A 17,416-nucleotide genomic window follows, 5' to 3' on the forward strand; every position below is an offset into this window, starting at 1 on the left:
TGTGTAGGTGAAGTCATATAAGTGAATCATAGTTGAATTCACATAATTACAATATCATGTCACTCCCCTGTATTACCTGATGACTTGTGCTGTACATGCTTCGTCTCGCACATGCCTCACTTCTCTTTGCCTTCAGAGTTGTCAGGTTCTTCTTTCTTAGAATTTAGAAGTACTGCTGTGTTCATTAAGAAAGTCTCCTGCCTATTACCAGCCTCCTGCTGATTTATAGGATTAGAGTCTGTTAGGAGAGAGAAAAGGTTCTTAAATAGAAGCTCACTGGTATTCTGTATTTGTTAGCTAAATATATTCTTAGGAAATCTTGCAGGTAAATATTCTGTGTGCCCAGTGAAAAAGGGAGGGGATGAGATAATGAAGGTGATAGTTGCTAATTTTTAAACTGACAGGGAAAAGTGTGAGTATATTGACCTAATAAGTGCCAGTTTGAAGAATTCTAATATGATTCTCTGTTTTCTTCTAAATATATTGAGCTGGGTTCTATTGCTACCAGCTAAGTAATTTTAATTGGATTTAGATTCAGATAGGACTATCCTCCATGGTTTTCACTCTTGTAGACTCGACTTCTGCCATTTGTACAGTAGGGGTTTGCCTTAATTTATGTTAGCAACATTAATCACCTATTTATTTTTCTTTTTTTTTAAAAAAAAAGATTTTATTTATTTATTCGAGGGAGGGAGAGAGAGAGAGAGAGAGAGAGAGGGAGAGAAGCAGGCTCCATTCTTGATCCTGGGTCTCCAGGATCAGGCCCTGGGCTGAAGGCAGCGCTAAACCACTGAGCCACCTGGGCTGCCCTTTATTTTTATTTTATTTTATTTTATTTTAATTTTAATTTTAATTTTTATTTTTATTTTCTAGGCCATTAAAACATATCACATTCATTAGTATAAGAGGAATTCTAAAACTCAATTATCCTAACAAATTAGGACCTGAAAAATTTGAGAGCAACTGTTACATTTAACTTATTATATTTTAAAAGGTCTGGTTGAAGATTACTATTTGTGGGTGTTTTTTGTTTTGTCCTCCTTCCCCTGCAAGGTCAATATTGTTGAAGAAAGGGTTTAGAATTTGTTACTAACTAGCTGTGTGTCATGGAACCAAAGCATTTCACCTCCCTCATCTTGGTGCTTTCCTGTCCAAAATAAAGGGCTTGAGTTCAGTGATTTCTCCCATCCAGGTCATAAAGAACTCCATATTAGATCTGACAGAGTAAGGTGAATGATTTTGAAGGTGGCATTGATATGCAGTGAAAACAACACAGGCTTCAGAATCACACTGTTAGCCTTCCAGGAAGGAAGTAGCTGAAGAATCTCAATCAGGTTACTTACCTATTTGAGGCTCAAATTCTAATCTGAAAATTTGGACAATAATAGCGGCCTAACAAGGTTTGTCTGAGAATTAAATATGATAGGAAATGTAAAAGTGTCTATTACAGTACAGTTTAGTTCATGAGTATCTTTATCCTTTAAAGAGAAGGTTGGGACAAGATAATTTAAATACTCCACTCTTCATAAGGCTAATACTGAGTTTTGTCAAAAGTGGAGCTGGCTGTGAAAGTAGAAGGCACAAAGAAGATTTCTTTGAATTTGTAAATATCCTCTCTAATATCTTGAGGATAGATTGCTATTTGACAGCAATTGGAAGAAAATATAAGGGAAGTTTAGGTCTGTCATAAGACCTTACTGAATTTTTATCTTCGGTGCTAGTCACCTTCTTTTCTTTTCCTGAAGCATTTGAACTTAAATTAGAAATGAATACTAAGTAAACATTAGGCAAAAAGCTGGATCCAATTCTATTGCTTTTTGAATGACTCTGGGCTAATCACAGCTATGTACATCTTTAGAGATAATGTCAAATTTAGGCCTACTAGAATATATGCAATATTTTGAATATTTAAAGGAAAGTCATTTTATGTTTAGACATACAAAATCAAAGAATATGTACCATCAGAACATTTTGGAGAAAATGGCTCACTCATACAGATAGATAATAAAAGTGTATAAATTTGTCAACATTTTCTGTTAGTACCTCATTGGTAGATAATCTTAATACAGTAGACTCTCTTTTGAATTTATGACTTTATAGTTGATATCTTTTAAAAATTGATGGATATTTCATTATAATCTGGCTTGCACATAGCCTTGATCTGAGTATATTGGGTAAGTATCAAGTACTTTATATACTGATTTGTTAAATACATTGATAGATTATAATAGTGGTGTTTGAACTTAGGCTTTGTTTTGTTGTCTTCTGTTAGGATTGCAAAATGTTAACTTTTACCACTGGAGTTGGGTAACCATTTGGGCTTATTACTGTATTAGCTGTGTGACTTTTATGTAGAAAAAGTGAGATTCTACAATGAAAAAATTTGACTATATAGAAAGCTGTATGCTTAAGATAAAAGCCTATCCCTTTGCTTACAACAAAGGAGAGAATCTAACTTTGAACATTTGATAAACTCAGGACTTTGGCAAGAGGTATGAATATACCTGTTCAATTTTAAAATAAGTTAGAAGCAGGTAAGAGTATAAATTATTATGGAAAAGTGTATATAAGATAAAAATTAGGGATATTATAGGCATTCTAATTTCACATTTGTAATAAAGTTATGAAAAGTTAAATGAAGTGTCTTCAAATTTTAAATTTCTAACCAGAAAAAAGTTGTTTTCTATGAATACTACTTTAAAAAAAATAGTCACTGACTTGGTTCTTAAATATTTAGACTAAGTCCTGTAGAAATTTCATCTGAAATGGTTTTAGCAGCATGCAGTATTTATAATTGTAATATAAAATAAGCATGGTGTTTGGATCTTCAAAAACTGGTTCATGAAATTTGCTTAATGCAATTTCCCCAAATGTTTAAGTGACCTTGAGAATTTTTTTCTTTTTAAAAATTTTTTATTTTTTTAAAGAGTTCTTTATTTATTTTTAAAATTTATTCATGAGAGACACAGAAAGAGAGAGAGGCAGAGACACAGGCAGAGGGAGAAGCAGGCTCCCTGCAGGGAGCCTGATGTGGGACTCAATCCCTGGGACCCTGGAATCACGCCCTGAGCCAAAGGCAGCAGCTCAACTGCTGAGCCACCCAGGTGTCCCTAAAAATTTTTATTTTAATTCCAGGTAATTAACAGACAGTGTTATATTAGTTTCAGGTATACAATATAGTAATTCAACACTTCCATATATCACCTTATGCTCACAATGATAAGTGCACTCCTTCATCCCTAAGAATTTTTTTTTTTTTTAAACAGTATCAGTCACAATGGTGTCCTGTCAAAGAAGTTTAAGTTAAACTGAAGCTAATTTAAAATTACTTAAGATTGGTGCTTGGTCAGGAGGAATTGTTTCACCTGGCATTTCCCTTGGTTAAAAATCACCTAAGCAAAGAAGTAGATTTAAAAAATATTGGTGAGCTTGCTTTCATTCAAGCCAAGAAAGTATAACAAATTATAACAAATTCTGTTGTTGATATAAATAAAATATTTAAACTTAATGTTTTGAGTTTCAGTTTTTCAGTTAATGTTTTGGAAAAATATTAACCATTAAAGTATGCTTTCAAATACATGAATGGTGTACACAATTTTTTGCCTCAGGTTCTAAGCACTCATAAGAACTTTACAGTAGTATACTGCTGATTCCCCTTTCCTAGACTTTTGCTATTGTTGCCATATATTTTTCTTACACATTTCATAAGCCTCACACTATGTGATTATTTTTGTTTAAACACATCATTATCTTTTAAAGAAATTTAAGGTCTCAAGTCAGTTGACCTAAGACAGGGAGATTATTGGGGTGGCCCTGACCCATTCAGGTATGCTTTTTAAATGCTTTTAAACAGTTTTCACTGTCTAATGGCAGAAGAAATCAGCAAGATTCACAGCCAGAGACTCCACATTCAATGTTTCCGATTTGAAGATGGAGAATTGGTGAGACAGAATGAGGGCAGTCCCTAGGAGGAAACATGTTCTCTGGTAGACAGCAAGGAAACAGGGAACACAGACCATTAGCTGCAAGAACTAAATTCTGCACCAACCTGAGTGAGCTTGGAAGTGGATGCTTCCCCAGAACCTCCAGATAGAGCCCCACCTGAATGACACCTGATGATAATACCTTCGTGAGACTCAAACCAGAGAGGCTAGCCATGCCTGTCTGAAATTCTGACCTACAGAACGGTGACCTAATAATTGGATGTTGTTTTAAGCCACTATGTTTCTAGTAGTTATATAGCAATAAAAATTAATACACCTTGTGAGACCTTTTACCAGTCTGAACACTTCCCTGAGGCTCTGTGTTAGCTCCCTCTGAAATCTCAGCATAGGATCTTCCAGTCCCACTCTAGATTTTATCTTTACCTGGAAGCCATTACGTTCTTTGAGAATCTTTTTATCACCTGGAGATGCTTATTAGGTCACAAGGCTTTATTTAACCCGGTGCTTCCTTGCCCCTTTAGAATTAATGGTATATTCTTTAGCTTTCCTCTCATATGTTATCATATGCAGTGAGAATGTACATTAGGAATATTTCGTCTTCTCAAGTTTTCTGCCAACAACAGTATTTCTAAACTTTCTCCCAAAATGAAACAAGGATCCTGCAACCACTGATAGGTCCATGAGGCTTCCACTAACCCTCTCCTCAGTGCCCTTTGGCTTTAATGTTCTCCACCTCGTTTTCATGCCAATGGCCACTAAATTCCTCAGGTGAGCATCCTAATTCAGAAATACAGGCATTTCTGTTGGCCAGCCCCAGAAGTCAGTAGTACCATTTCTGTTGTCCCCTATTGGTTGAAGCAATCACAAAGGTCTGCCAGGTTCATGGAGGAGTGATACCGGCCCCACTTCTATATGGGATAAATCTTTTTTTAAGATTTTATTTATTTATTCATGAGAGACACACAGAGGCAGAGACGTAGGCAGAGGGAGAAGCAGGCTCTCTATAGGGAGCCTGATGTGTGACTCGATCCCAGGACACCAGGATCATGACTTAAGCCAAAGGCAGACGCTCAACCACTGAGCCACCCAGGTGCCTTACGGGACAAGTCTTAAAGTCATGTTGTAAGAGAGGGATGAGATACTGTGTCTATATTTGGAGAATTAAATACACTACAGATCTCAGTATGTTAACTTGTATATTAAAATTGCATTTTGTCTGCTTTCTAATGCTCTTTCAAAATAAAATGGTACTAATCTTCTGGCCCATTTCACAATTACAGATTCATAGGAACATGTAAAGTTTTGTTTATAATAGTCCTATAGTATATCCACTACTAACATCAGCCAACTGGTACGTTCTGAATTTAATTAAAGTTATTAGGTGCCAGTTCAAGCAGAATTTTTTTTCTTGTTTAATGACTTTAAAATTTTAAAGAAAAGTATTCTCTTAACTGAATCTGTCTGTAACTCTCTTATTTGTTTTATAGTGGTGCCTTTTTTTTAAAGAAAGCTCTAATGGAAACTAGGTAATATATTATTATTCTGTGCTATCCATGTCTCTTATCATATAGGTCAAGCTGATAGTATGGAGCCTTGAGGAAGTCTCAAGGGATACAAGGGAGCCTTGTATCTTGTGGAGTCTCTCATCTCTGGTCTTTGCCTCACACGGAGGCCTCCTGCTTTTAGCTATTCTGGCATGAGGAGAGACTCTTTCTCAAGTGTTTCTCCTCATGTAATATTCCATACGGAACTTAACTTACGAGGAGCAACTAGATAAATATCAGGATTTTCTGAATGGCTGTGGAACACACAGCTCAGTAAACTATTACTGAAAGCAAGTTGTGTTCCTGTTGAGATGCACTCACAGTTCATGTCATAATATAGTATCCACTAGATTTTATAAGAATGGCGCAAACGCGGGCAATCCTTTTTACCCCTTCTACTCTTAAACAGGCTGACACAATAAATCAGCGTTGCTTTGATTACATGTATCCAATAAAATCTCAGCAGATCATCTCCTTTTAAAAAATAAATCTCTTCTGTGGTGCTCGTGAACTGGGCACCTGCTTAGTTCTGTGGCTCCCGTAGTCTGACCTGTAGTGTGACTTACATCTCTCACACCTGTCAAATTATGTATATTCAGAAGAATGCATGAAACACAGATGTACAGTTAATCACAGAGCTAACATCTGTGTAACTACCACCCAGAGCAGGGTATAAAATATTGCCAGCCTGCCAGAAGTCTCCTTAGCTTCTTCTAAATAAATTCCCCTGCCTTCCTCTCCCATGCACTCACCCTTCTCTGGTAACATTTTCCTATTTCTCATGATAATTTTATCCCCTAACCATGTATCTCCAAACACCAATTTGGCTTTGACGGTTTTATTTTTGACCATATTTCATAAAAATCATATTGATTATGTTCTTTTGTTTCTGGCTTCTTCGACATTATGTTTGTGATATTCATCCTTGTCATGTAGAACTGTAGTCTATTCGTTTGCAGTGTTGTATAGTGTTTTATTATATGAACAAATGACATTTTACTTATTCTTTATACTGTTGATGGGCATTTGGATTGTTTCCAGTTTTTAGCTAATATATATACTGTCGCTGTGGATATTCTTGTACATTGCCTCATGTTACATAGGATCACCCATTCCTTTTGAGTTTCTGCTTTGTGAGTGGACTTGCTGGGCTTTATGATATGCCCAAAGCCACAGTGAAAATTCTTTCTGAGGCATGCCTCTTTCGATAGACTTCTTTTGGATGTGTCAGACTTCCGTGAGACAACTCTTTGAGAACTGGGAGGCTTTTGATTTAGCTGAGAGGGCCTAGTAAGCCCCTCCATAGTCCATTTAGGGCATTAACAAAAGGTTTTACATCTACTCACCTGATTTGATCTACAGTCCTAGATAGTATTGTGTTGGAGAATGTTTGCCAGCTGAGAGACTGGAGATGAGAAGTTACTGTATTTTTCAACCCAGCAAATCCTGGCCCATCTTTATTCCTCCTAAATTTTCCTTGTAAAGGGATTACTTTTTTCTTTGGTTCATCCCTTTCTTGCCATTATTACCTTATCATGTGTGGCTAGGAACAATGAGGTGACTTTCCACATTTGCCTAGAGATCTTAGGCAAATCCAAATCAAATGTTCATTAAGTAACTTCTTAACCTTCTGAGTATTATATAGGTAACATACTTTTACCATTTTTTTTTTTTTTTTTTGCTACATACACAGGCTCCTAAATTTTTTAGCCTCTGATGAAAATTTTCTTACTGTTTTCCAGTTTTTCTTACAGTTTGTGCACCATTTTTCAAGCCTTAGGCCACTTTTTGGTTCCAAAGCCAGTATTACATATATACTATATGTATATAATTACATATAATTATAGGTATAATTATGGCAATACTTCACTGTGGGTACTGTTTGCCATTGCTTTATAACAAACCACTTCAAAATTCAGTGGTTTAGAATGCTAACCATTTATTATTGTTCATGAGTCTGTGAGTGGGCAAGATAGTTTGCTCTCTGGGCTTGGCTGATCCCAGCTGGCCTTGCTCATGTGTGGGTGGTTTGCTGGGGGTAGGCTAGTTTAGGACGGCTTCCTTCGTTGTGGTGATGGGGGTGCTTGGGCTTCATGTCTTTCATCATTGAGTGGCTGAGCCTGGGCTTGTTCACTTGGTTCAGAGGGAACGTGAAATGACACCAGGCTTCTTGAGACATAGGTGCAGAACTGGCTCCCTGTTGTTGACTTCACATTCTATTGGCCAAAGTAGAGTCAAAAATAGGGAAATAGACTCTATTTATGGAAGATGCTACAGAATCACATTTCAGAGGTAATGTCTATAACAAGGGGTGAAGAATTGGAGTCATTTTCACCATCTGCTTTAAAGTATGTGTATATTTAATTTTAAAGTAGTTGTATGGAATACACTTACACCAACAGTGTATCAGCATGCTTGTTTGGCGTCGTTACCAGAACGTGGTAAGAAGTCTTTTTAGTTTTAGACTTTTTGGTAAATGTAGCTTTTACTTTATTGTGGCTTAAATATTTATTTTGTAAATTGCTAATAAGATGGCTCATCTTTACCCCCTCCTGCACCTTTTTTTAATTACTCATTTGAATGTCTGCCTCTATTAAGGAGGAAAGGAGGAATGCCTCCAAAGGCTGGGTTTACTTCCCTGGACTGCTTTGGGATCCTGAACAAAAATCGCTACTTTGTTGTCAGCTCTCTAGTGCTTTCATGCAAATGTTTTTGAATTTTTGTTTTTGGATTTTTGTCACGTTTTTCTATTTAATCCTTAGTGGGAGAGTTTGGTCTTAGTCTCCCATTCTTGGAAGTAGATAATTCATTCCTATCTTTGTAGTTTGACTTTCATGAATCTGACAGATTTGGGCATGTGCATCTAAAGCTTTAAGAATTAATCTACATTATAGAAAAACTTTGTAAATGAAGTGCCATTTGTCTTGCAAGCAATTATTTTTTCCCCAGGTCTGGCTAATTTGTTGGCAAACAATTTAGTTGTGCTTTGACATGTAACAGGTGCTAACATCTTTTGCAGTCTTGTCCCCAGGACTAGAGGGTCTAGGTCACATGTTCATTAATTAAGTCCAGGAAATTTTATTTCTCCTGTGGCTAATCATTTATACTTGACAAGAATCTGTCATCTGTGCCTCTAATCTCCCTGCTTCTACCTTTGTTCTCTGAAGCTTATTTTTCACACAGTCATAATTTTTAAACATAGTTCAGATTATGTCATTCTTCTGTGCAGTATGCTCTAAGGGCTTCCCTTATTACTCAGAATAACAACCCGAAGGCCTTAGCTTAGCCCACAAGGTCCTCCAAGAGATAGCTCTATGCTGTCTGGTCAACCTTATCTCTTACCTGTTTCCCCTGCTCACTCTGTTCTAACCACAGAAGTTGCCTTGTTTGTCCTGCTGCACTTCAGTCATGCTCCTGCCTCATGGCCTTTGCACTCCATTTCCTCTTCTAGAATGCTTCTTTCCTTGAAATCTATGTGGATTGCTGTTTCCCTCTGTTAGGTCTCTGCCCAAATATCTTACCAGAGAGAAGCCTTCCTGGAACGCATTACACATAATGACAGCGGCCCTCCTGTCATTCTTTATCCACTTAACTTATTCTACTTTTCTTCGTAGAACTGTCACCCCTAACATAACTGTTACTTACTATGTTTGTTTGCTGTTTCCCTGTCCTAGAAAGCAAACTCCCAGAGAGCAGGAAGAAACATGCCTAAAACAGTGCCTGGCACATGGTAGGTGTCCAGTTATTACTAATTTTTTTTTTTAAGATTTTATTTATTTATTCATGAGAGACACACACACAGAGAGAGGCAGAGACACAGGCAGAGAGAGAAGCAGGCTCCATGCAGGGAGTCCGACGTGGGACTCAATTCTGGGTCCCTAGGATCACACTCTGGGCTGAAGGCAGCACTAAACCTCTGAGCCATCTGGGCTGCCCATAAGTTTTTAATGAATAAATCCCGTAGCCACCACAGTGTTTTTATTTCACACATACAGACTGTTCTAAAATGCTGAGCTAAATAGTTAAGTCGGACAACAGTAAAACATAGAAACTTTTACCAGCAGATAGAATGGAGACCTCTCTGACCTCACAGAAGAGCCAATTTGAGCCCTGAACACATCGGGCCATGGTGATAATGTTAAAGATCTCTCTTCATACACTGACAGCGATGACTAAGACATTGTCTCTCTGATCTTAAAAATTAATAAACCGCCAATCAGGAATTGATTATAGAGGGAAATATTTTTTTCTGCATCTTAATCTTTATGAGAATTTAAAATGAGTATAATTATTTTAATTAAGCATGATTGCTAAGGAAGCTGGCTGTATAGACAAATACTTTGTTGAATGGAATATGTCTTTTTTTTCCCCAAGTTTTTATTTAAATTTTAGCTAACATACACTGCAATGTTGGTTTCGGAGTAGAATTCAGTGGTTCATCACTTAGATACATTATTCAATGCTCATCAAAAGTGCCCTCTTTAATACCCATCACCCATCTAGCCCATCCACCCAGCTCCTTCCATCAACCCTCAGTTAGTTCTCCTCATTTACGAGTCTCTTATGGTTTACTTCCCTCTCTCTTCTTACCCCTCCCCCCCATATGTTCACCTGTTTTGTTTCCTAACTTACACCCATGAGTAAAATCATATGGTAATTGTCTTTCCCTATTTCACGTAGCATCATACACTCCAACTCCATCCACAAAATGGGAAATAGGGAATTCAAATTTGGCATTTTAACAAATCCAACATTTTGCTAATAAGTGGTTTTGGGAATGGGCTTAAAAAGTTTAATAAATTTAATATCTTAAAATAGTGATTTCAGCTGTGATTTCAGTCATCAAGGGATAGTTTTCTCTCTGAGCCTGTACCTACCTTCTCTTGTCCTATAGTTACCTTCTCTTATACTCCCTGAGCCTGTACCTATCTTCCATCAATCAAAACTCTCAGGATAGTCACACAAATATTTTTCATGTTCTGTGTTAGACACATCTGTTTGGGTACCACCGGTCTGAAGTAAGACTGTAATCATTGCTGGAATAGGGCTAAATCTGTGTCACAGGGACAATAGTGTCCAAGTACTAGGTATTTAGTATGTGCCAGCGCTTAAAATATATTATCTAGGGGTGCCTGGGTAGCTCAGTTGGTTAAGTTTCTGTCTTCGGCTCAGGTCATGATCAAGCCCCTCTCCTTCTGCCTTGTTTGCTGTCTTTCTCTTCAGATATATAAGTAAAATCTTAAAAATATATAAATTATCTAATTTATTCTTCACAATAGTTCTGTGTAATAGAGACTATTCTTTCCATTCTAGAAAAGCAAGATCATATAGCTAGTAAGTAACTGAGTTGAGATCTGAATACAGATCTGACTCCAATGTAATAAAGCATGTAATGAATAACTCTCCTGATTCAGAGACAAAGTTATTTCAGCAATTGATTTTCAATAGAAAATGGGGAAAAAGAGTCAAAAATGAGAATATGAAAAATATATAGTGGAAAAATATATTGATGTTGAGCAATTATTTATGTCAATTTCAGCCATAGAAGAAAATCAGGAATCAAATTTTACATTAGAATAATAAATGCTGATGAAATTATATCTTATATTTTGGGTAAATTCAATTGTATATTTCTGCTAATGAAATGCATAGTGTTAATAAAGTATGAAAATATTTAAAACCCATTATGTGCCATGCTCTGTGATAGGTGGTTCTGCATGGATATAAAAGGGTATGAAGGTTTCTCCACAGGATGGACTCACAGTGATGTGAGCAAGGCTTGGAAACAATGCATTTCATTGGGAAATTTGTTAAGCACCTAAAATGGTGCCTGACATACTAGATACTTCTAAATGGTAATGAGTCATAGAGGTGTATTCAATGTGCAGCATGTACACATAGATGTGGGGGATTGATCTTTTCTATATACCTAGGGAAGACTCCACAGAGGAGTACACATTTCAAATAGGCTTTCAAAAGTGAGTGAAAAAAGGAATGGATAATCTGAGTAAAAGGAAGAGTATGCACAATGGCTGACTATATTCAGTAAGATTGAATCCTAAATATAGGACCTAGAAAAATGCTTAGTTCACTTCCTTTGTGGTTTTTCTCTTTAAACAATTAGAAAGCAGTTTATTTACATTGTGAGTAGAGTCTTCCAATAGCATTGTACTATACTTTAAGGGAGTTAGTGACAAAATCAAGAATACTTATTTTAAATTTTTTTTTTTATCTTCAGGCAATTGGATACCTAACCTAACTGCACCATGTATAGTATGTCAGGATACTATTTAATCCTTAAAAGAGAAAATTTCCTAACTCTGTTGGCCTATAAGAATTATTTTGTAAAACCATGAGCTTTATTTCAAAGTGACCATGTAGAAGCTTTAGGCATCTAGTGCATATGTTCCATTCTGAAGACTTTTGAGAATAAATCAGGATGAAATAGTAGTGGGTCAGGGATTGGAAGTGGTAAAGTACCTTCATGTGGTGCCTGATACACTAGAGGCTTCTGAATGGTCATGAATTGTAGAGGTCAGTTTCAAGTGCAATTGGCCAGCAAACAGCAGGTGGTTTTCTGTCTGTGGGCCTCCCTTGCTATACTTGTGATCCCATCCTCTGCCTAGTAAGTCTACAAAAATACAAATACCGTGCTTAGAAAAAGGTCAGTATTTCTATTTCCTTTTAGAAAATGTTATCAAACCATGACTATTTATAATTTATTGCAAAATGCTTGTGTTAGTGACAAATATATAATTTAAGGGGCTGAATCAAATAATTAAGAAAATTATTTTTTAGTTGGATAAATGATTAAATGAGAAATACCAGAGAAACACATTTATCTGCATTTTGAATGATACCAAACATATATAGTGATTTTCCTTCTACCTTTGTAAACACTCTTGTGGTTGGTAGTGTTCCTGTCGGAATACAGTATCATGCCATTCTGTAGCATGTGGGACTATACGGCAGTAATTAATGGGGATGAGTTGTTTAGACTGCTAAAATATCCAGGAATTTCCAGAGTTCTCATGCCAGCAGAGAATCATTGAAATACAATCTGAAATTGCCTGTGTTTATAATTTAAATATGGAGGAGATTCTAATGAATATTTAGATATATGCACTCCCAGAATTCTTATCTTTTGTGAGGCCCCTGGGAAGCTCAGTCGGTTAAGCATCTGACTGTTTTGGCTCAGATCAAGATCTCAGGGTTGTGAGATTGAGCTAAGTGTTGGGCTCCGCTCTCACCACAGTTTGCTTGAGATTCTCTTCCTCTCCCTCCTCCTCTCCCCTTATCCCTGCTTGGGCTCTATTTCTCTTTCAAATAAATGAAATCTTAAAAAAAAAAAGGTTTTCTTTTTCTACTGGTCATTGTTTTAAGGACAAACTATGAATTTTTTAAAATATAAATTTATTCTGAAAATTTACTTCAAATTCATTAAGTTACATATTTTTCTGGCTTGGCAGTAGACTAATAAATTCATTATATACTGACCCTCAAAGAGTCACAGAATCCTAATGTGAGATGCTGCATCAAAACATGAGAAAGACACAGTACTTGCTCTTTTTAATTAAATGGGATAGGTAAGGCTGGAGGGACAGGAAAGCAGCTGAAGATGGGTAAGTCTCCCAGGCACGAGGAAATAGATTGACTCTTTTTAACTGCTCTTTTGATTGCATCAGATGTAAAGATTTTAGTTGAAGGAGAAACCTCAAGAAGGACTGCTGTCTGTGAAGATACATAGTAATACTGGAAATGTTCATTTGTTGGTACCAAAGCTTCTTTACCTTCTTTGGTTTTTTTTTTTTTTTTTGAAAGATTTTATATACTTATTCATGAGAGACACAGAGAGAGGCAGAGACATAGGCAGAAGGAGAAACAGGCTCCCTGCGGGATCCTGATGTGGGTCTTGATCCTGGCACTCTGGGATCACGCCCTGAGCCGAAGGCAGATGCCCAACCACTGAGCCACCCAAGCATCCCTCTTTACCTTCTTTGTAAACCTCTAGTAATTTATTTGTCCTCAGATCCTTGGCTTGTAAAACTTCAAGAAAACCCATTGCTTTAGTCAAGGTGACATGCATTCTTACCACCTTGGTTCTGAAAATAGGAAGAGGATGTAGGACAGTTGTTTGAGGTTCTGATTTTCTTCTCTCTCACTGGAAACTACATGCTTCATTTCACTTCTTCCAGCTAGACACCCTGTGATAAAAATGGCAGAATGAGAAACAAGCCCTCAGAAGAAAGAAGTTTGACAAGCTTTGATGACTGTTCTTTCTTCCGAGGGCTTGTTCTTACTTGACAATTATGTCTTTGTTCTTTTTCATGACATTTTCCTTTTGTTTTAGAAAATAATGCTGTGGGTAGATAGAGCTTTAAAAAATATGTTATTTCTTAGAAAATAAAATATTGCCAGTGTCATGAGGCCCGCCAGTGTGTGTGTGTGTGCGCGCGCGCGGGCGCACATGCACATGTATGGTACTGGTCTGTGAAGTCCAGTCATGGGAACAAATGTAACTTTGTGTGTCAGCTGCATTCAGAGAAGACAAAATAAAAGTCTGGGAACTGCTAACACAGTGGACAGATCACAGGCTTTGGACTCAGCAAGCCTGATTCAAATTCTTTCTCTGATGTGGTGTTCCTCTTTTTCATCTTTAAAATGGGTTGCAAATACCTATCTCCTAGGGTTATTGTGAGGATTGACCGTGACAATGTGAGTGTGATGGTGTAGTGCCAAGTACATGATGATGTGGAATAATTTTAGTTTCCTCTTTTTTATGTTTTTAGAAATAGTTGGGGGTAGAGGGAATCTCAGGTAAAGTTACCATTTAAATCGAATGTAAACCCAAGAGAACAAAATGAAGAAAGGAAAGGGCCTTGGCACTCTATGTTTGGTGAACTTCTTAGTAAAGGGACATGGCATAGTGCCTTGTACATACTTGGAATTTAGTAAATATGTGTTGATTTTAAATTATTGGAAAATTTTGGGTAAGGGAATTAATATAATTGAGTTATAAAATAAAAATACATCAAAAAATTTTTTAAAGATTGATTGATTGATTGATTTATGATAGAGAGAGAGAGAGAGAGAGAGAGGCAGAGACACAGGAGGAGGGAGAAGCAGGCTCCATTCTGGGAGCCTGATGCGGGACTCGATCCCGGGACTCCAGGATCGCGCCCTGGGCCAGAGGCAGGCGCTAAACTGCTGAGCCACCCAGAGATCCCCAAAATACATCAAATTTAGAGAAAAATTGAGGTATTAAATTTTATTATTGTAGTAAAGTAAATCAGACAATGAATAAAATATCATTTTTACATGAATAAGTCATTTTGTTAAGGAATAATAGTACATTTTTCCAATCTCATTTATGCTTATAACCATAATTGGTACTAATTCAAATATGTGTCCTTTATTGTTCTAACATATTTTTACACATTATGTCATTGATGCTTCTAACTCTGCATGTACTGTGCATATTAATAATAATAGATGAGAGAAAGCTGAATTCACACAAGATGGTTAAGTGACTAGCATAGTTGTCATGGTCAGTAAGTGATAATCTGAACCAGATCTTAGAGTTATCTTTTGTTTCTGTTGCTATTGTGTGTGACAGAGACAACTTTAGTAGGACCCAGTGCATTTCCAGCATTTTACTTTTCTCTTTTGCTTCCTATGAATCATTTTAATTCTTATTCTTATAAATTGGCAGTTTTATAAAGAGAGAGAATGATTTCCCCAAGGTCACATTAATGATCTTATAATTCTGAAACAGAATATATTTAATCACTAAACCCCTTTACTTGTCCTGATCTACAGTGAGAACAATTGTTGCCATGACATTTGGATAAAATCAGCCAAAGGAAATCTTTCTTGTCATAGACAGTTGGAATAGATGTCCCAGATACCAGGTATATGAGCAACCAAAGTTTTCAGATTTACATATTCTAGAGAACCTTTTGCAAATTCCTTTAAATATCTAGAGGTTTTATAAAGCAATTCAACTGGACCAAACATATACACATCCACTTTCATTTAGTGAGATATATATATATATAGTATATATATTATATATATAGTGTCAACTGTATCTTTTATATAATATGTATGTGTGAGGGAAGGTGTTTAACATTTTAAATGGCCAAAGATTATAACCTTTGGTGGCTATTGTCTCCATAATTAGGTTCTCAGATACCAGGCTTGGCTGTGATCTAACCAAGTTGTTTTTGGTGAATTTCTTTGCTGTTAGAAAGAATGTATTTATGCAGGTGGAGGGTGACCAGGCCCCACGCCAACTGGGTGGATTATGTATATTCATAATTTTTGATAATTGAACTTGGTTAATTTAGAACTGATTGTGGATGAAGACTTTAAATTGTGGATAACCCAACAGTTTAATGTGAGCAAAAATGTGCATCTTGTGTGAAAGAACAGCGTGTGTACTGCCTTGCCAATTTTGTGAGACAAAGTTGAGAAACATAAGTATTTTGGTTTTCTTTTAAAATTTTTAAAAGATTTTATTTACTTGTTACTATTTTTAATATAATTTTTATTATATTGATTTGAGAGAGAGAGAGAGAGAAAGAAAAAGAGAAAGCACAAGTAGGGGGGAGGGGTAGAGGGAAAAGTGGGCTCCTGGCTGAGCAGAGACCTCAGTGCAGGGACCCTGAGATCATGACCTGAGCTGAAGGCAGGTACTTAACAGACTAAGCCACCCAGGTGCCCCACGTTAGGTCTTTTGGAAGAAATACTGGTACATACATGTTCTCATCAGTGTTTGATCATCATCATGTAGAGGATTTTACTTTGAGATCCTACCTTAGGGATCTACTTTGGAGCAATAGTTTTGCATCTATTTTAGGTGGAAGACCTTGTCTTCAAATAGATGGGAAATTCAGAAATGCAACCCCCCCCCCCCCAATTCTGCCCCACTCTTACTGTGTATGTGCAGGTGTGTGTGTATTTCACAATCATGGAGCAACTCTTGCTTAGTAAACTAGAGTGAGGGAACCACGCATTGTTAGTAATTTGGCCAGTTCCATTTCTGGAAACCTCTCTAGCAACTAGAGGGCTCCTTATCACTTTTTTAGGGGTTCAAATAAGAAAAGAGGAGTCTTGCAAAGTAAAGAATAAGCTAAAAGGAAATAATTATTTACCTTAGTGAGAAGTTTCTAAATACATCAATTAAATAGATATATACAAATACTGTTAATATCAAAATATAAAACATATTTGTTAGTACCTCTTATTTAGATCTGCTTAGATTTTTTTAAAGCATCTTACTAAAATTTATTTTTAAAATGGCCTTTTTTTCTTGAAAAGATCGTAAATAATAATTTTTAAAACTCAAAAACCAACACAAGGGAAGTATCTTGATTATTTTGCAAATAGCTTATAGTTTGGATTTATTTTATGGCATGAAATTCTTGAATTAGTATGAGATTACTCTTCTGTTCTTGTAATTTATTTTTTTATTTTTTAAAAAATTTTTTATTTATTTATGATAGTCACACAGAGAGAGAGAGAGAGAGGCAGAGACATAGGCAGAGGGAGAAGCAAGCTCCATGCACCGGGAGCCTGATGTGGGATTCGATCCCGGGTCTCCAGGATCGCGCCCTGGGCCAAAGGCAGGCGCCAAACTGCTGCACCACCCAGGGATCCCATGTTCTTGTAATTTAAATCGCCAAGTAGTGATATTTCACTTTTGAAATCATTTTTTTGTATAGTACCCTGTTTTAGTAAAAGATTAGATGATATATCTATTTTAATTTAAAAATTAAATGATGTGCAAAGAAAAGCCTATCCAGTTTCCATTTCAATGAAATTTGTAAGTTTTTGGTTTTATCTTGCATATGAGGAAACATAGTTTTTTACCCTTTCTTCATTGAAACTGTGGGCTTATAGCTATACAGGGATAATTGAGATTAC

At 36.4% G+C, this 17,416-nt stretch overlaps 1 protein-coding gene and 1 long non-coding RNA gene across 5 annotated transcripts in view; one reads left to right on the forward strand and one right to left on the reverse strand.

Annotated features, from left to right (window-relative positions):
* The window catches only part of LOC144321932 (uncharacterized), a 54,179-nt gene extending 49,929 nt beyond the window's left edge, over positions 1-4,250 (reverse strand). Inside the window, exons 1-2 of the long non-coding RNA XR_013387433.1 lie at positions 4,049-4,250; positions 77-238 (exon numbers count right to left, since the gene is read on the reverse strand). This is a non-coding gene — a long non-coding RNA (uncharacterized LOC144321932). The remainder of the gene's footprint in view (positions 1-76; positions 239-4,048) is intronic.
* Positions 1-17,416, forward strand: part of COMMD10 (COMM domain containing 10) — a 190,136-nt gene that overhangs the window by 50,803 nt on the left and 121,917 nt on the right. The gene's annotated exons all lie outside the window — the stretch shown is intronic.

This window comes from Canis aureus, chromosome 10 (assembly GCF_053574225.1).
Source record: "Canis aureus isolate CA01 chromosome 10, VMU_Caureus_v.1.0, whole genome shotgun sequence".
NCBI lineage: Eukaryota > Metazoa > Chordata > Mammalia > Carnivora > Canidae > Canis > Canis aureus.